We start from the raw sequence: 16,128 nt of genomic DNA, 5'->3' as shown, positions 1-16,128 counted from the left end.
CCGTAGCTTGTCAATGTTTCCCAGTTTTCACCCATAGAAAACATTGCTCTGGTCTCCACCCTGAGCTGAAACACCACTCCAAGAAGGCAACTCCTCCGGGATATGGATCCTCGTTGGCCTCATTGACCCGACTGAGCTGTTTGGGGTCGCTCTGGACAAGTCGTGTTGAGACCACCGGCGTCCCCCTCAAGGACAAGCCCTGTTCAGAGAAGAGATTCCCAAACCAGGTTGTCACCATGAGGCCCCCTCCTCCTGTGTTCAAGGACGTCATCTTTAGCCCAGTCAACCAGACAAAGGACCAGTCTCGACCAGACCAGCGTCCTCACCCAAAAGGCCCTCAGTGCCTTTCTCCCCCACATGGGCGACTGGGGTGCAGACCCTCAGTGTACACAAGTACGTCACCTTTAATAGGAAGCACTTTACTGGTTAGCACGCTATGCATTAGCCATTATAGGCTGGGCACTAGGCAGGCTTACGTGACTGCAAGTGTACTCAGCCTGTATAGGTGTGATTGATTGATGTCCCATAGTGAGGGGTCTCCCTCATGTCTTTTAGGTTAACCTAGGTCTTTTAGAGAACCAGGCCATTCGTAACCCCTAGATTTCAGCTTCCTTGGAATACAAAATGAGTATGAAGATTATATCGGTATTTGACATAGTGGTTCCAGAGGACAGTCCTAGATCGATCCGAGATAGTGCTGAGTGCTCTCATATTGATGGTCTGTTAGGAGAGGAAGTACATTTCAAAGATGACCAGCCAGGCTTGTAAGTGTTGAAATGAAGAGAAGGCCATAACTGAGAACAGAAATCTCTACTTAAATGATCCCCCTTCTTTATAAAGCTACACAGCTACACAACACTGTCAGGGATTCTTCCCTTTTCCTTAATTAATTGAAAACAACTCAATGTTTACATAGAGGACCATGTGTCTGCACCAGGGGAGGCTGGTGGAGGTCGACTTTGGAGGACGGGCTCATTGTTGTTATCAAACACATGTGGAATGGTATCAAATTCCTCATTCCTGATTCCATTCCATGCATTACAATGAGCTGTCCTTCGATTTCCACCTCCACCAGCCTCCACTGGTCTGCACCCCCCCTCGTTTAGGGAAGTAACCCCTAATGCAAGGTGGAGCCGCATTCACGCAGGCTCTCATCCCTGAAAAGGGTTGGCATAATCCTAACCTAGCCATTAGCCTGAGGGGAATCCTCCTGAAATGGCAGGGGGAAGGTGCTTTGCAATCTAGATGGTTCCATCTTACGACTAAATTGGATTATTCTGTCTTTTTGGTATTTATACTGTATCCTTTCAGCAGAAAACATCTTAAGGCTTAGCACAGTCCGCCCCGCAGGTTGATTCCACTGTGTCGTTGATTATCTTTGACTGGCACACTGGCTTACCCCCCCACCCACTGTACCACATTGATAAGTGGTTTAGGAATGCCTCCCATGTCTGGTAAAGCACTTAGAGTACTGGCTGGTTTGCTCCTTATGGTTAACAAAGGATATTCAGGGCTCTAACACTGACAGAGTATTACTGTTGGCAAGCTTTTGTTGTCACACCCCATGTCGCTAGCATTCTTTCAAAGTTATTCTAAAGTGGCACTTAGCTCCAACCAGTGTTACTGAAATGTTCGAAGTATCAAATGCCACACTATGGAATACCTACACAGCTTTACTGTCTCAGTGTCTCAACAAAGTCAGGGTAGGGTACTGTAGGCTAGGCACTGTAAAATCCTCCCAGCAGTCCTCAATTAGAGAATTTGAGGGGTAGGTAAGAGATAATTAGCTGTCCTAGCTACTTTGGAGGCTAAGTGGATGGGTGGAGATGAAGATTGCAGAGCATGTTGATACAGGAGCTGGTAATGTCTGCTCTACAGCAATCTTGGTTTGACAGTGTATTTTCACACATCATGGTCTTACATATGGTCTATGGTCTAACCTTCTTGTCACTTCAAGACTCAATTTGCTGGAAAATGGTTGCATGAAAAGCAGGGCTACAGTTACATTGTGTGTGTGTGTGTGTGTGTGTGTGTGTGTGTGTGTGTGTGTGTGTGTGTGTGTGTGTGTGTGTGTGTGTGCGTGTGTGTGTGTGTGTGCCCGTCCCTACATGTGTGCCCCATGCATGTGTGCGTTTCTGTGTTTGCAGGCTATGTGTATGACAACAAATGCACAAAACTATGATAGAACTTTGCAAGACTTTGGCCTGAATGAAAATAGAATCCTATGTAGCATTTGTGGTACACTGTGTTATAAATGAATCCATTGAATGCTGGCTGACTCAAACATCACAGCAGGGAGTTAGTATCTCTGGATTCCTCAATTACCCCATCTCAGTCAAGTTGGGTCACAGTGAAAGAGGCTCGACCCATTTCCCTGTACAAAACTGCAGAGGACTGAATAGCCAAGTTTCACACAGGACCAACCGTGGCCAATGCCCTGGGCCACCTCTTTTTTCCCCTCAAATGGAGGAGACATAAAGAGAACTCTCACAGTTTGACCACTGGTTAACTATTGGTGGAGACCATACATTTTCATGTGGCCACTATGGTCCCTGCAATGTCTCAACCAATATTAAGTTAAGTTTACACATACACATACACATAAACAGAAGTTTACCAACTGTAAGTTCTGGATAAAGACGCTTTCACATAAGTTAGCGCTTATTAATAGGGATATGTTTATTAGAACATGCGCCTTATTTTTTTTAAATAAACAAAAATCAAACCAGGTAGAAATGATTAGTATACAGTATCTCGCAACAACTGTAGTAACAATGGTTGGCAAGAAGACTACATAAGTGTAATGCATGTTGAACAGCACTTGAATTATAATTAAACCATAGCATATTCAGATATTCTTGCCAAACGGAGACATAGTAAATGCAACTTCCCATTGTCAGGCTATTTTGTTATGTGAAGACATCGTGATGTACTGAATATTAACAATCTCTCTCACAACTTTCCCACGCACTTTAATATGGAACATTTTACCTTAGAGAGAAAGTAAATCCAAAAGAACCTGCCTCGAGACACTTTGGAGACCGCGTAATTCCACAACTGTCAGATCACGCAATTTTTGTAGACTAACTTCGACGCTCTCTTCGGGATGGAGGACAAAAACGTTTAGAACTTTAATGAGGTTTTATTACATCCGAAAGAAATGGTTAAGATGACAAATCATAACTTCCCCGCCGTTCATAGTTACATACTGTACAGCCCCCGTCGCTGTTTAGGCAACCAAATACGACAACTGGACTATTGCCTGAGGGCAGGTAGCAGGAAATCAATGCGCTGACCACATCAGTCAATCAAGAAAACGATGGAGTTAGGCCTACTTTTTATGTGAATATAAATATGTGTTTTATAAATCTACAAATAAACGTTCAACACATGAGACATGACGGATTAGTGCGTCTTCCTCTCTAATGGGGCTTGGGAAGGGGTTATAGGACCATATTGGAAAATGTTGCTGTGGATTAACAGTTGTCTTCCTATAATAAAGCAACATGAAACCGAGCTTTCATTCAGCCTACAAGCAGTTGTGTTAGTGCGCGCGTGTATGTGTGTGTGTGACAGAGAGAGAGGGAGAGAGAAAGGGGGACACCATTTTTTCATTTGAAAACTTCCATGGTATACTGCATATTCAATCAAACATATCTCTGCCTCATTATAAACTGCCATTACATTTGTTATTGGAGATTATAGAGGACAATCACTGTTCAGTCATGCATGTAATTGCCCTTTCCGCATATCTAAAGACATTGAACATGTTGGCTGGACATTTCCATCTCAGCAAATACTACAGTAACTTCAATTCATAGTGAATAATTGGATGAAAGGACACCCTTCTTACAAGATGATGGAGGTGGCACATTTTCTGTGACAAATTATTTGACATTAACTAAATATGTAGACTGCTGAATCTTATATGCGCCAGTTTTTCTAATCTCGATACCTATGTCAATGATAGTTAACCTTGTTTAAATCACATAAAGAAGCTCACTTCAGAGCATAGGACATAACAAGATATTGGGAATACTGCATATGTCAAAGGTCTCCATAGCAGTGGTATAGCAGTGGTATATCTATCCTATGTCAGACTGCCAACATTTTTCAGAAAAGTCACACTGTAATACACTTTTGCATTTTGTTGTCATGGTTATAAAATTCTAAAGTTGATTACAGTGTAGTAAAGTGACTTTTCACAAATGTGATGCAGATACAGTCTTCAGAGGGGGATTCTGTCATCAGTAGGTTTGGAATGTCTGCACTCCAAACATATTTTGGACATAATTTGGACTATTTCCAGAATTAATGGAGCCCTATGGGGACTACTCAGTATCTAATGAAGCAAATAAAAACAATTATAAAAGTAGAACATCCCTTTAAATGTACCCATAAATAGGGATAAACCAGAGAATCTCAGAGAATCTGTATAACTGTATCCTACTTGATGCTAGTAACTTGATAATAGTGCTGGAAGTATACTCAATCCATTTCTATCTCCACGTATATACTAGCCATGAACATTTTATGCTGAACTTTGACCTTTTGTGTGTTGCTACTGCATGGAGGAAAGCATTTGTACCTATACAAAGCTAGAGTGCTCCATTTACCTGTGATCTTGACCACGGTTACGTTGGTCTCTGAATGGTCCCTGAATTATGTCCTTGGCAGGAAAAAAGGTGTCAAAAGGTAAAGGAGTAACAATGCACTGTTTAGAAGGCTTGCATGGTAAACCCTGGATGTAGAGAGGTCGAATTCATTGTCGGAAAATCAAATAAGCAATGCTACATTATTGTGTTGACACTGCACCATCAAAAGTACAGTTCTGTACAGCAATTCAAAACAATGTTGTTAAGATGGGTTGTTTGTTGCCATGGTGATGAAACCATGTTATTCCTCACGTACACGGCTGATAGACCAGTTACTCTATAGTAGTACCACTCTGCCCCCTAGTGATTTCAGAGGTCAAATATATGATCTAAACAAGCCTCTCCAATGCAGGTCCTGCAGAGTCACTGTGTGTGAAGAGCAAGCATTCATTACAACCTAGAACTATCTTCAGTCTGGGGCCACAGTAAGTCATCAGGACCTGAATTCAAGACCCCTGATGTAAGCTGTCTGTATCGTTATTCCTCCTCAGCCAAATTGTGTGAAATAATGCTGTTCATATGTCTTATTGTTGCTGAGGTAGTAGGCCTGACTGTTAAAGCTAATGAGACTATTAAAGCTATTATCGCTGTCAAAGATTGATTTAAATCAAGGTTGAAATGAGCATATCTCATCTGTTGTAGCAGAGATTTGGCTAGAATTGTTGCGAACGTAATTGTCCATCACTGGACAGATCCACTGCATTAACTTCCAGCTGATTTAGCGTCATATGTCATTAGATATGCATTTCCAATGCATTTTCGACCAATAGCCAATAATGAATGTGAGAAATCTACATAAAACAATAGTTGTATTATTTGATAAAAATCACAAAATATCCACAGCGTTTTCAATGCGTTTCTATCAGCTGGAGGGTAGCCTGCCCCCCACCTGACAAATCGAACGTTCGCACTGTCTATTGTGACGCTTAATTATAACAACCTATATTAATAATACAGAGATTGACGTAGGGAAAGGGTAAGGGCTGGACTGACGGAGTTTGGCTCGGATAAACTTGTCCTAAATCCTCGACAGTAGTTTTATTACAGTCCACCAGAGAGCACTGTTTTATTTCCTGTCAGCATCCGAGGAGAGAAGCTTGACATACTCACACAATGTTACACTTTTACCATAATCATTTATTGTAATGGCCGCCAATCAGCTATGTACATCTATCCATAACATTTGTTTTTACAAGGAAACCTGTAAAGTACTATTACGAATATAACCATGTTTTGTTGTGCTGTCACAAAAGGCCACCAGATAGCGCTTCTCTGCAGTCTATAATACTGCCTGACAATCTATTGTCCTCTAATACCGTATACCTGTGTTGTACCCAACAAGGAATAACCAAATGCACTATTTAAAATGTCTTAGCAAAGAAAGGCAACACTGTGATTACAACATGGCTCAAAAAGTTGTAAATCCATATGAGAGATGTTTAGCTTTTGGATTTATCAGTATTGTTCTTTGCAAGCTAGCATCAATCATTTGTCAATACAGTATATCATCACAATAACCCAGCCAACACAATAGCTAATAACATATTTGACCATGTATGAGCTATCAGTGGTACTGTAGCCTCCAATGATGATGTTTTGACTATAGTGCCCAACCATTTTATGAAATCATTAGTTTCTTTGTATTGGAAAACAGCAGCATGTGGACACACTGACTTGAATATGTCAGGGATATTAGCTTTCTCTGAACCTATTCTCCTTGTTAGGAATCTGATTTCAGACAGAATAATTGAAATACGCTGGTGCAACTTGCACTGTATGATTTTTGTCAAGGCTACCTTTAAGTGTCGGAGAAAGAGTGTTAAAATGAGAAAAGGGGGGGGGGGGGTTTCCTGTTGGCATGCTTCCATTGCTAATGAATGCATTCAAGAGTAGTGTGCCTCATATCCCTGGGAGATGGGCAGTGTGCTGTGGAGTGCAGGCGGTGCTTGTTAATGATTTGTGGGTATTCATTGAATGGATTATTCTTTGACTATCAAAACCACTACGCAAAAGTCCCATGCTGGAAACACATTGATTATTTCATACCTGCTGCCTAACAGATATGTCATTCAAACTATTGGCAGTAAATGGTGATGGATTGGAAATAAACATTGATTAATGACTGAAATCCAGACGGGATGTCTTTATTTCATGTCTCAAGGCCTGTGGGTGTGAGTGTGTGTTAGCATGTGTGTGTAATATCAATGTCACAGTGTCATAGTTAAATCATCACTGCTTACATTTATTGCATTAACGTAGCATGCTTGCTTGACTTTTGATAGCTTAGAGGAGAGTTTACAATTCTTATGTTTTATGTCCTTGGTGCATACACATGCATTTTAGGAAAATGTTATATTAGTGAAACATGTGCTTTACAGAGAGGTGTTTGGTATTTTTTAACATATTTTCATGAACTCTCTGCAGTATATATTGTGTATACCTCTCTCTATATGTAAAACAAATAAAACACAAAGTAAATAAAAACAATTAAATCATTGTAAAAAGTGATAAGAAGCTTTGTGATATTTAGTTTTCAATCAACTTCAAGCCAACATGTTTTATGAAGTATAGATCACATTACATTTTGATGCAGAAAATGACTTCATATTGAACACCAAATACACACACTATGCCAAGCTTGCAGTATTCATTTGAGGTTGGTGAGCAATTCATATGCACAGTTGGTAGCATTTGCTTGGAAACAATGTTAAATCTACCATTACAAAAACTGAATTCAGACAAAGTTTTGTTTTTATAAACTTGCAGTATGGATCTTTCAAGCGCAGTCAAGAGTCAGCATGTCGACCAGTATAAGGCACACTGTATGTTAATTAACAGCATTGAATAATTCATGAGTTCCACACCATGGACGCTAGCTACTCACAGAGGCATATGAAAACAGATGTGTTAGCCCTTAACCAGCTAATCATCATTCATGGAAATCTGAGAGCCAAGCAGATCTGCTACAGCCCATAGTGGCCATAATGAGTGAGACTTTTTCAAACATTATTTCTGCAACATTTGCCTGCAAGAAAAATCATGTGAATTATCTTTGTGAAACTGCAGAGTAGCTTTTGTTCAAAGCTGTTTCAGGACGCTAACAACACTGCTATTTGTTGTTAATTTTTGCGAGAGTATATTGAACTTTTTAAAGTGGTGGGAAGATACTTGTGTTTAGTGTGACCTTATTATTTTCAAAGCAAGCCATTCCTTGACCAAAATGATTGGATTGGAAACTCTTTGTTTTGAGTCATATGCTGCTGCATCACACATGACACAATATGGAAACATTGGAATACATTCTCATTTGGCCGTAGCTTTTACTGTAGGACAATCCTCATATACTGTAGCATCAACCCAACAGAGTCAATAACAAGGCTTTTTCTAGTTTAATCAGTAGCAACAGTATTATTGTACGTGTAGCTTTCAATCCATTCTGGTGAAATGACACCCTTTACTCCCTGAGTACCAAGCATAAGATCTTGTCTTTGGTCAACCATGACACAAGAGGATTGGAAATCCATAAGACGGTCTGTGCATCAGTCATAATGTGGTCTATTGGAATCCTCATCACCTAGATCTTTTCCAAAAGGTTATTGAAAAGGATGTGAAATTGCCGTTGCCCACCTCCAAACCAAGAGACGGCAGGCAGTCATGATGTGTGTGTGTGTGTGTGTGTGTGTGTGTGTGTGTGTGTGTGTGTGTGTGTGTGTGTGTGTGTGTGTGTGTGTGTGTGTGACCACGGCGGTGGTGGAGTCGGTGGGAAGCCCACTTGGGTTACGTTACCAATGTTTGTTCGATTATGCGTTTTGGCTCACTAAAGTACTAGCCTAATGCTCTCAAAATAAAAGCAAACACAACAGAAAATCACTTCATTTCCTCGTGTAGGAGGTAAACATTTCATTTAAAACATGCACACACAAGGGTGAATTCCCTCTGAGGACAGGAGAGTTTGGCGGGAGAGTACCTCTATAACTACTCTCCCACCAAACTCCCACCAATAGTGTAAGATACTCAGGAGGACAATGGAGGGTGGATATGAACATATTTTTTCATTGTTAAAACAAAAGGGTTTCAGTATCAAGGCTTTGTCAGGGTGCTTGAAGGATGGAAAATGAATTTGATAAAACACATTTGTTTCAAGAGTATACAAGTATTTTCAGAACCAACTTCCATTGTCCTCCAAGGGTGGCTGAATCTTCTACTAATACTACTCTATTCATACACCTTGGTTGGACTGCAAGGTAGCAACTGTATTTCCTCTCTATCGCATATTAAAAACTCTTAAGAGGTATGGGAAATATCCAGTTCTACATGGAATCTCTGGCAAGAAGCTCAAGAAAGCTTGGTCTTATGAAACTGGCAATGGGTTGAGTTTTGGTGTAATTCTTTCTCTTAAAAACAATATCAAACTTAATTTGGATTCATGCATCTTTTAGATTTAAGACAAAATGACTCTGTTGCATGATTTATTTATTGCAGATGTAACTGCTGTTGGATATCAAAATACTGGATATCAAAATTGAACTGAGGTCAAGAAACATGCACACCTACTGTACCCAGAATACCACAGAAACACACACACACACACACACACACACACACACACTGTATACCTGAGCCACATCAAGTGAAACAAACTCTCTTTATTACAGTCTGTGCTATATATTAAACACACATTGATCATCCTCATTTCAGTCCAGGATCCTTAAACACGGCCAGGGCATCGTTAATAAAGCTCCATATACAGTCGCCTTTTGACATTTCCTTTAATTATCCTGTAATTTATTCATGCACTTGATCCTAGGAGCTTGTTGTGAAAAGCTGCCTCTAGGAATATTTTATCCTGCCTCTTGAGGCCCACGGATTAGCTGTCTTAATAGCGAGCCCTGAAGGTATTATTTCCTTCTTTGTGTGTGTGTGTGTGTGTGTGTGTGTGTGTGTGTGTGTGTGTGTGTGTGTGTGTGTGTGTGTGTGCGTTCCTGTGTGCGTGTTAAGCTGTAAAAGTCATTAGGCCTTATTTCTCAACCATTCAGAGGATTGAATGTAAATTCTCCTGTATGACTAGCTTGTCTAATACCAGGAGTTACAAAGAAAAGTGCAAATGGTTGCAAGATAGATGCTAATAGCACAATGGAACAACCTCAATGTTTAACCCAGTTTTAGAGAAAAACATCCTCAGTTAATTTGCTCACTCTGCATGTCTGTCTGTAAGCCAGCCAGCAAGACACAGCAATTTCTCTCAAAGAAGAAAAGGGATATGCACACATTTGAAATTGAGTGTTGTGATTCCTGCATTACACAAATGTATATATCATATATTCACTGTTTTCACATGTTGCTATAGTTATATCAACATTTCCGTATCTACATTTCTTAAGAGAATTGTGTAAATCAGGCTGCAATTCCTTTCTGTTTCCCCCTTTTTTCTTCTTAAATCATGGAGAAGACTATACCACTTTTTTATGAACATGGTTGTTAATCTGGAGAAGCTCTTGGCTTTGTTGGTTTTTGCTCATTTAAGTATATCAAAATGTACAGAGGATGTCCTCTTGGGGTGCTTCTCTGTAGCCTTACTTCATTAGCCAGGCTGGTTTCAATAGCCTTGCATAAGACTAATGGCCCAGCATACCTTTTTATTGCACACTGCAGCTCCATGGTTGTGGGGTCCATTATGTCTGAGTACGGAGAATTTACTCTCTCCCTATGAGGCAGTCTAGGCCACGCTAATGAAGGTAGTGATCCAGTTTGTAGATAAATCCTTTTCTGGAGGTTTGGTTGGTTCCAGAAGACAATTAGAAATCTAGCTTGGGGTCTGGGCTAGCACCACAACCCCAGACAGCACCGAAAGGCGCATTCAGTCAAAACCAATAATGGGTTTTCTGGGGTTTGTAATAATAAACATACTTTAGGCAACACTTTACTTAAAGCATACAGTTAAAACACATCATAATGTGTTTATAAAGCATTGTATTGTAAGACTTGTCATAAGCTTGGATGACTGCATTATAATACAGGTAATGTATGATACTTGTAATGTCTCAATGCACATTTTCACACTGTTAGTGTAAAAACAAAGTTATATTTTTATACTACCCTCGTTTCGAAAGAAAGCGACCCTGACTCCTAAATCTTGCTCTAGACAAACCGAGGCACCCCGTCTGTGTCCTTGTGCTCTTGAGCGTAAAACATTGCGAGAGGAACAGGTGGCAGGCATCTCCCACTGCATCCAAGCGCCAATCTGGACTGAGCTTTTCAGCATAGCACATGTCGGTTGTTAAAAGCTTCACTGACTGAAACAAATGGAGTGATAACTGAGAAGAGATTTAAATTAATGCATTCAGATAGGGAAGTAGTTTAATCAAGAAGGGTAAAAAATACTATGTACAGTATAGGCCTACTGCATCAAGTGGTATTTGACAGAAATAATCTACTTGATATTAATATCGGTGGGGTATGTAATAATGTAGATATATGGTAGTTACTGTAATATAATGTAAAATGCACACAAACTATATCTTGAGGTTAAACTACATCATGCACAGCTCATACTGTAAGTAACCGTTCAATTCACCACCGCCTCAGGAGACTCCCCAATCCTGATATCCTCTGGAACAGTTCTCCCGTTTAAATTCACACAGACATTCTCACTTGTCAGGGCCTGATGCTGTCCCATTTATTTAACCAGTGATAAATATTTCAACTGTAAACGTGTTGGGTAGGATGATACAAAAGGTCCAACAGCTGAATATTCATCACCCATAAATATTTCATCTTTCATTTCACCAGCCTCCCATTGACTGTGTGTGTGTGTGTGTGTGTGTGTGTGTGTGTGTGTGTGTGTGTGTGTGTGTGTGTGTGTGTGTGTGTGTGTGTGTGTGTGTGTGTGTGTGTGTGTGTGGAGGAAGAGGCTATAGAGTGATGATGAATAGGTCTTGAAAACCCAAAATTTCAGAATATTATAGGCTGCTTCATGCACAAAATTGTTTGCATGCTGGACAGAAACACAAATCTGGTGTAAACTGAAATTCAAACAACAACAAAGCAGAATCACAAAGCTGAGGGATGAGGCTAGAGAAATGTAACCACATTCAATTTCATAGACAGAGCTATGCATGCAAGGACTGACCATCCATGAGATCAAAATTAAAGTTTTACCCATGTTTTGAAGCTACAGTCCATTCAAGTATTCACACCCCTTAACTTTTTCCACATTTTGTTATGTTACAGCCTTATTCTAAAATTGATTAATTTCATTTTTTCCCTCATCAATCTACACACAATACCCCATAAACAAATGGGGTTGGAGTCCACATGTGGTCAATTCAATTGATTGGACATGATTTGGAACGGCACACACCTGTCTATATACAGTCACCGGCCACTTTATTAGGTACACCTTGCTAGTACTGGGTTGGACCCCCTTTTGTAGCCCATCTGCTTCAAGGTTCGATGTGTTGTGCATTCAGAGATGGTCTTCTGCATACCTTGGTTGTAACGAGTGGTTATTTGAGTTACTGTTGCCTTTCTATCATCTCGAACCAGTCTGGCCATTCTCCTCTGACCTCTGGCATCAACAAGGCATTTTCGCCCAGAGAACTGCCGCTCACTGGATATTTTCTCTTTTTCGGACCATTCTCTGTAAACCCTAGAGATGGTTGTGCGTGAAAATCCCAGTAGATCAGCAGTTTCTGAAATACTCAGACCAGCCCATCTGGCACCAACAACCATGCCACGTTGAAAGTCACTTAAATCACCCTTCTTCCCCATTCTGATGCTCAGTTTGAACTTCAGCACGTCGTCTTGACCATGTGTACATGCCTAAATGCATTGAGTTGCTGCCATGTGATTGGCTGATTAGATATTTGCGTGACCGAGCAGTTGAACAGGTGTACCTAATAAAGTGGCCGGTGAGTGTAAGGTCCCACTGTTGACAGTGCATGTCAGAGCAAAAACCAGCAAAAACCGAGACAGGATGTGTCGAGGCAAAGACCTGGGGAAGGGTACAAAAGAATGTCTGCAGTATTGAAGGTCCCCAAGAACACAGTAGCCTCCATCATTCTTAAATGGAAGAAGTTTGGAACCACCAAGACTCTTCCTAGAGCTGGCCGCCCGGCCAAACTGAGCAATAGGGGGAGAAAGGCTATCGTCAGGGAGGTGACCAAGAACCCAATGGTCACTCTGACAGAGCTTCCAGAGTTCCTCTGTGGAGTTGGGAGAACCTTCCAGAAGGACAACCATCTCTGCAGCCTTAGAGTGGTAGAATGGCCAGACGGAAGCCACTCTTCAGTAAAAAGCACATGACAGCCCGCTTGGAGTTTTCCAAAAGGCACCAAAGGACTCTCAGACCATGAGAAACAAGATTCTCTGGTCTGATGAAACCAAGATTGAACTCAGAAGTGTCACGTCTGGAGGAAACCAGGCACCGCTTATCACCTGGCCAATACCATCCCTACAGTGAAGCAATGTGGTGGCAGCATTATGCTGTGGGGATGTTTTTCAGTGGCAGGGACTAGGAGACTAGTCAGGATCGAGGGAAAGATGAACAGAGCAAAGTACAGAGAGATCCTTGATGAAAACCTGCTTCAGAGCGCTCAGGACCTCAGACTGGGGCGAAGGTTTACCATCCAACAGGACCCTAAGCACACAGCCAAGACAATGCAGGAGTGGCTTCGGGACAAGTCCTGAATGCCCTTGAGTGGCCAGAGCCCGGACTTGAACCCGATCTAACATCTCTGGAGAGACCTGAAAATAGCTGTGATAGACGCTCCCCATCCAACCTGACAGAGCTTGAGAGGATCTGCAAAGAAGAATGGGAGAAACTCCCCAAATACAGGTGTGCCAAGCTTGTAGCGTCATACCCAAGAAGACTGTAATCGCTGCCAAAGGTGCTTCAACAAAGTATTGAGTAAAGGGTCTGAATACTTGTAAATATGATATTTCAGTTTTTTATTTGTAATAAATTAGCAAACATTTCTAAAAACCTGAATGAATTTAATCCATTTTAGAATAAGGCTTCCACATAACAAAATGTGGAAAAAGTGAAGGGGTCTGAATACTTTCCAAATGCACTGTATATGTTTATTTACCATTGCATTGTTTAAAAACAATGGAGTAAAACAAGCTTATACTGTATTGTGGGTTCTGATGGGTTAAGACAGTTGATCTAAGCATTGGGCATTTATAAGAATCAATGGCTATATATCATTAATTTAAATAGATGTACCAATTACAGATTGCCCCTTTAATAAATGGTTCACGCTGATATCAGACATTATGTACACAATTGATACTTACTTAGTCACACAGTCCTGGAGGTGACTGTGTGTGTGTGTGTGTGTGTGTGTGTGTGTGTGTGTGTGTGCGTGTGCGTGTGCGAGTGCGAGTGTGTGTGTGTGTGTGTGTGTGTGTGTGTGTGTGTGTGTATGTGTGTGTGTGAGAGAGAGAGAGAGAGAGAGAGAGAGAGAGAGAGTGTGTTATGGGACAATTTGTCTTATCTGTGTGTCTTGGGGGGTTGTGTCTTATCTTGTTGTCTTCTCACTCAGACTGTTTAATTGGCAGCAAAAAGGATGCTTGTTTTTTCAACAGACACTGCAAACAGGAGGCTTGCTGCCACCTATGCCTCTTCCAGTCTGAAGTGATACACTTTTCTGACTGTCTTGATCAGGTGCATTGCTGACGCACAACATTTTCACTGTAGATTTCCTCCCCATGCTTTAAAGTTCAAATATGGCACATTGTAACAAATGTCAACTGTGTGACATTATGATAGATGGCTCTAATGGCTTTATCCAGTTTTTATAACCAAGTTCGTCAAAATGCCAACATTTTACCCAGCCTAGACTCAACATGACACCTTTAAAGGTTGAAAGGAGTTCAAAAGGAAACCGAAACAAAAATGTACCTTTTCCGTTACAGGCCAATACTGATGCATTTGGGGCAGTCTCCATCACATATCCAATGTTATAGCTGTGCCCGTTTAAGTATCAATTTTGATAACCGGATAATTTTACGCAGTGACTGGTCGGTGTCCGTGCCCCAGTGTTTTCTGGCAGCTCAGATGTCTGGCGAAGGGTGGCGCAGTTTTTCGGCAGGTGCCATACCTTCCCATCTTCTACTTCCATCGCTTGCTACTTCAAAGGAGAGCTGACTTGATGCGCATACGTAAATCTTCGCCTAAGACTCCTCTATGAACCTCTATTGCCGAAATTAATGTAGCGACTTGAAGACGCGAAGATGGGAGAGCGTTTGTGCTCATCAGGGTTACCGATTTGATTCATGGGCAAATTGCGTGGGTGCTGTTTTTTGGAAAGGAGAAATGGCAATGATATGAGACGCATATATTGTGCCCTCATTGCATGTCTTTTTACGCTGACCAGTGGTTCGATTTCACCTGTATGAACGAGCTGGCGGATTCGACAGAAATCGGTGGAAAAGCGTTCCATGGAGGATCAACTATTTGGAATGGCTAAAAGGACTGAATTTGCTCATTGCTGGTCGCAAGATATCTCAAGATAAGGGAATAGACGGCAGCTATAGGTAAGGAAAATACAAGAAAGCTTGTGGTCATGCAGGCATTGAAACTGTAAAATAATGCATTATTATGGAATCTTGACAATAAAAACAATTTAGAAAAATGATATTAGATTGGGAATTCGTTTTCCTTAAATATTGTAGGTTCTACGAATTTAATATAGAGACCAATGGCCCGACATAAATGACATGAAGATTTTCTCAGTTCACTTGAAATAATCAATCATTTCATCTCAGTTGAAATGATTAAACATTTATGAAATGGCCTGAATTGTTAGTGTTTGGCTGAAGAACATTGATTTAGGAGTGAGGAACAATATAGAACTGTACTCCCAGAAACTGCATTAAATTCCACCACGCTGTCTTTTTTTGTATTGAGGGCCAGATATTGATACAGAGCTGTTGTTTTTTTTGCAGAGATCATTTTGGAGGCTACGAAACTCAGCCATGCCATGCAGTGCTTGTTCAGCACTATGTTGGATAGGGATTCTATACATTCACAACATTTCTAATCTTCCCTACCCTATATTTCACATGATCTCTTTGTCCTCTTACCAGCATCTCTTGACAGCCTCAATTCACCTTCCCAAATGTACTGGAAGCAGGTAGCCTTCAGGTACAATAGGACTTTGTAAGGTTTCACTCTTTCACTCAATCCTGCATGCATGTCCAAAGACAATTCAGCATTGTCAATTGCCACAGAACCCTTGCAGTGTTTTCAAGGTGCTGCTGCTCAACCATTCCCTTTTACAAGGAACACATCTTGGGAGGTGGGTGGCTAATAGCTAGTTCAGCATCTCCAAATGGACAAAAACATTTCTGTCTATGCACCAACCTAAATGAACCAGCAACCTGCAAAAAAATATAGTACATAGTACACACCACATTGTACTGGTTGGATGATTATGTTAAGGAATGAAATGATAATGAGGTACAGTAA

General features: G+C 41.0%; 1 protein-coding gene across 1 annotated transcript in view; it reads right to left on the bottom strand.

Moving 5' to 3' along the window:
* Positions 1–3,065, bottom strand: part of chl1a (cell adhesion molecule L1-like a) — a 35,217-nt gene extending 32,152 nt beyond the window's left edge. The window contains exon 1 of the mRNA XM_083674915.1: positions 2,992–3,065. The gene's annotated coding sequence lies outside the window, so the exon portion shown is untranslated. The remainder of the gene's footprint in view (positions 1–2,991) is intronic.
* Between the last annotated feature and the right edge of the window lie 13,063 nt (positions 3,066–16,128).

Source organism: Argentina silus (assembly GCF_951799395.1).
Source record: "Argentina silus genome assembly, chromosome: 8".
Taxonomy (NCBI): Eukaryota; Metazoa; Chordata; class Actinopteri; order Argentiniformes; family Argentinidae; genus Argentina; species Argentina silus.
The sequence above is the reverse complement of the archived record's forward strand: the minus strand, read 5'-3'. Positions and strand labels throughout refer to the sequence as shown.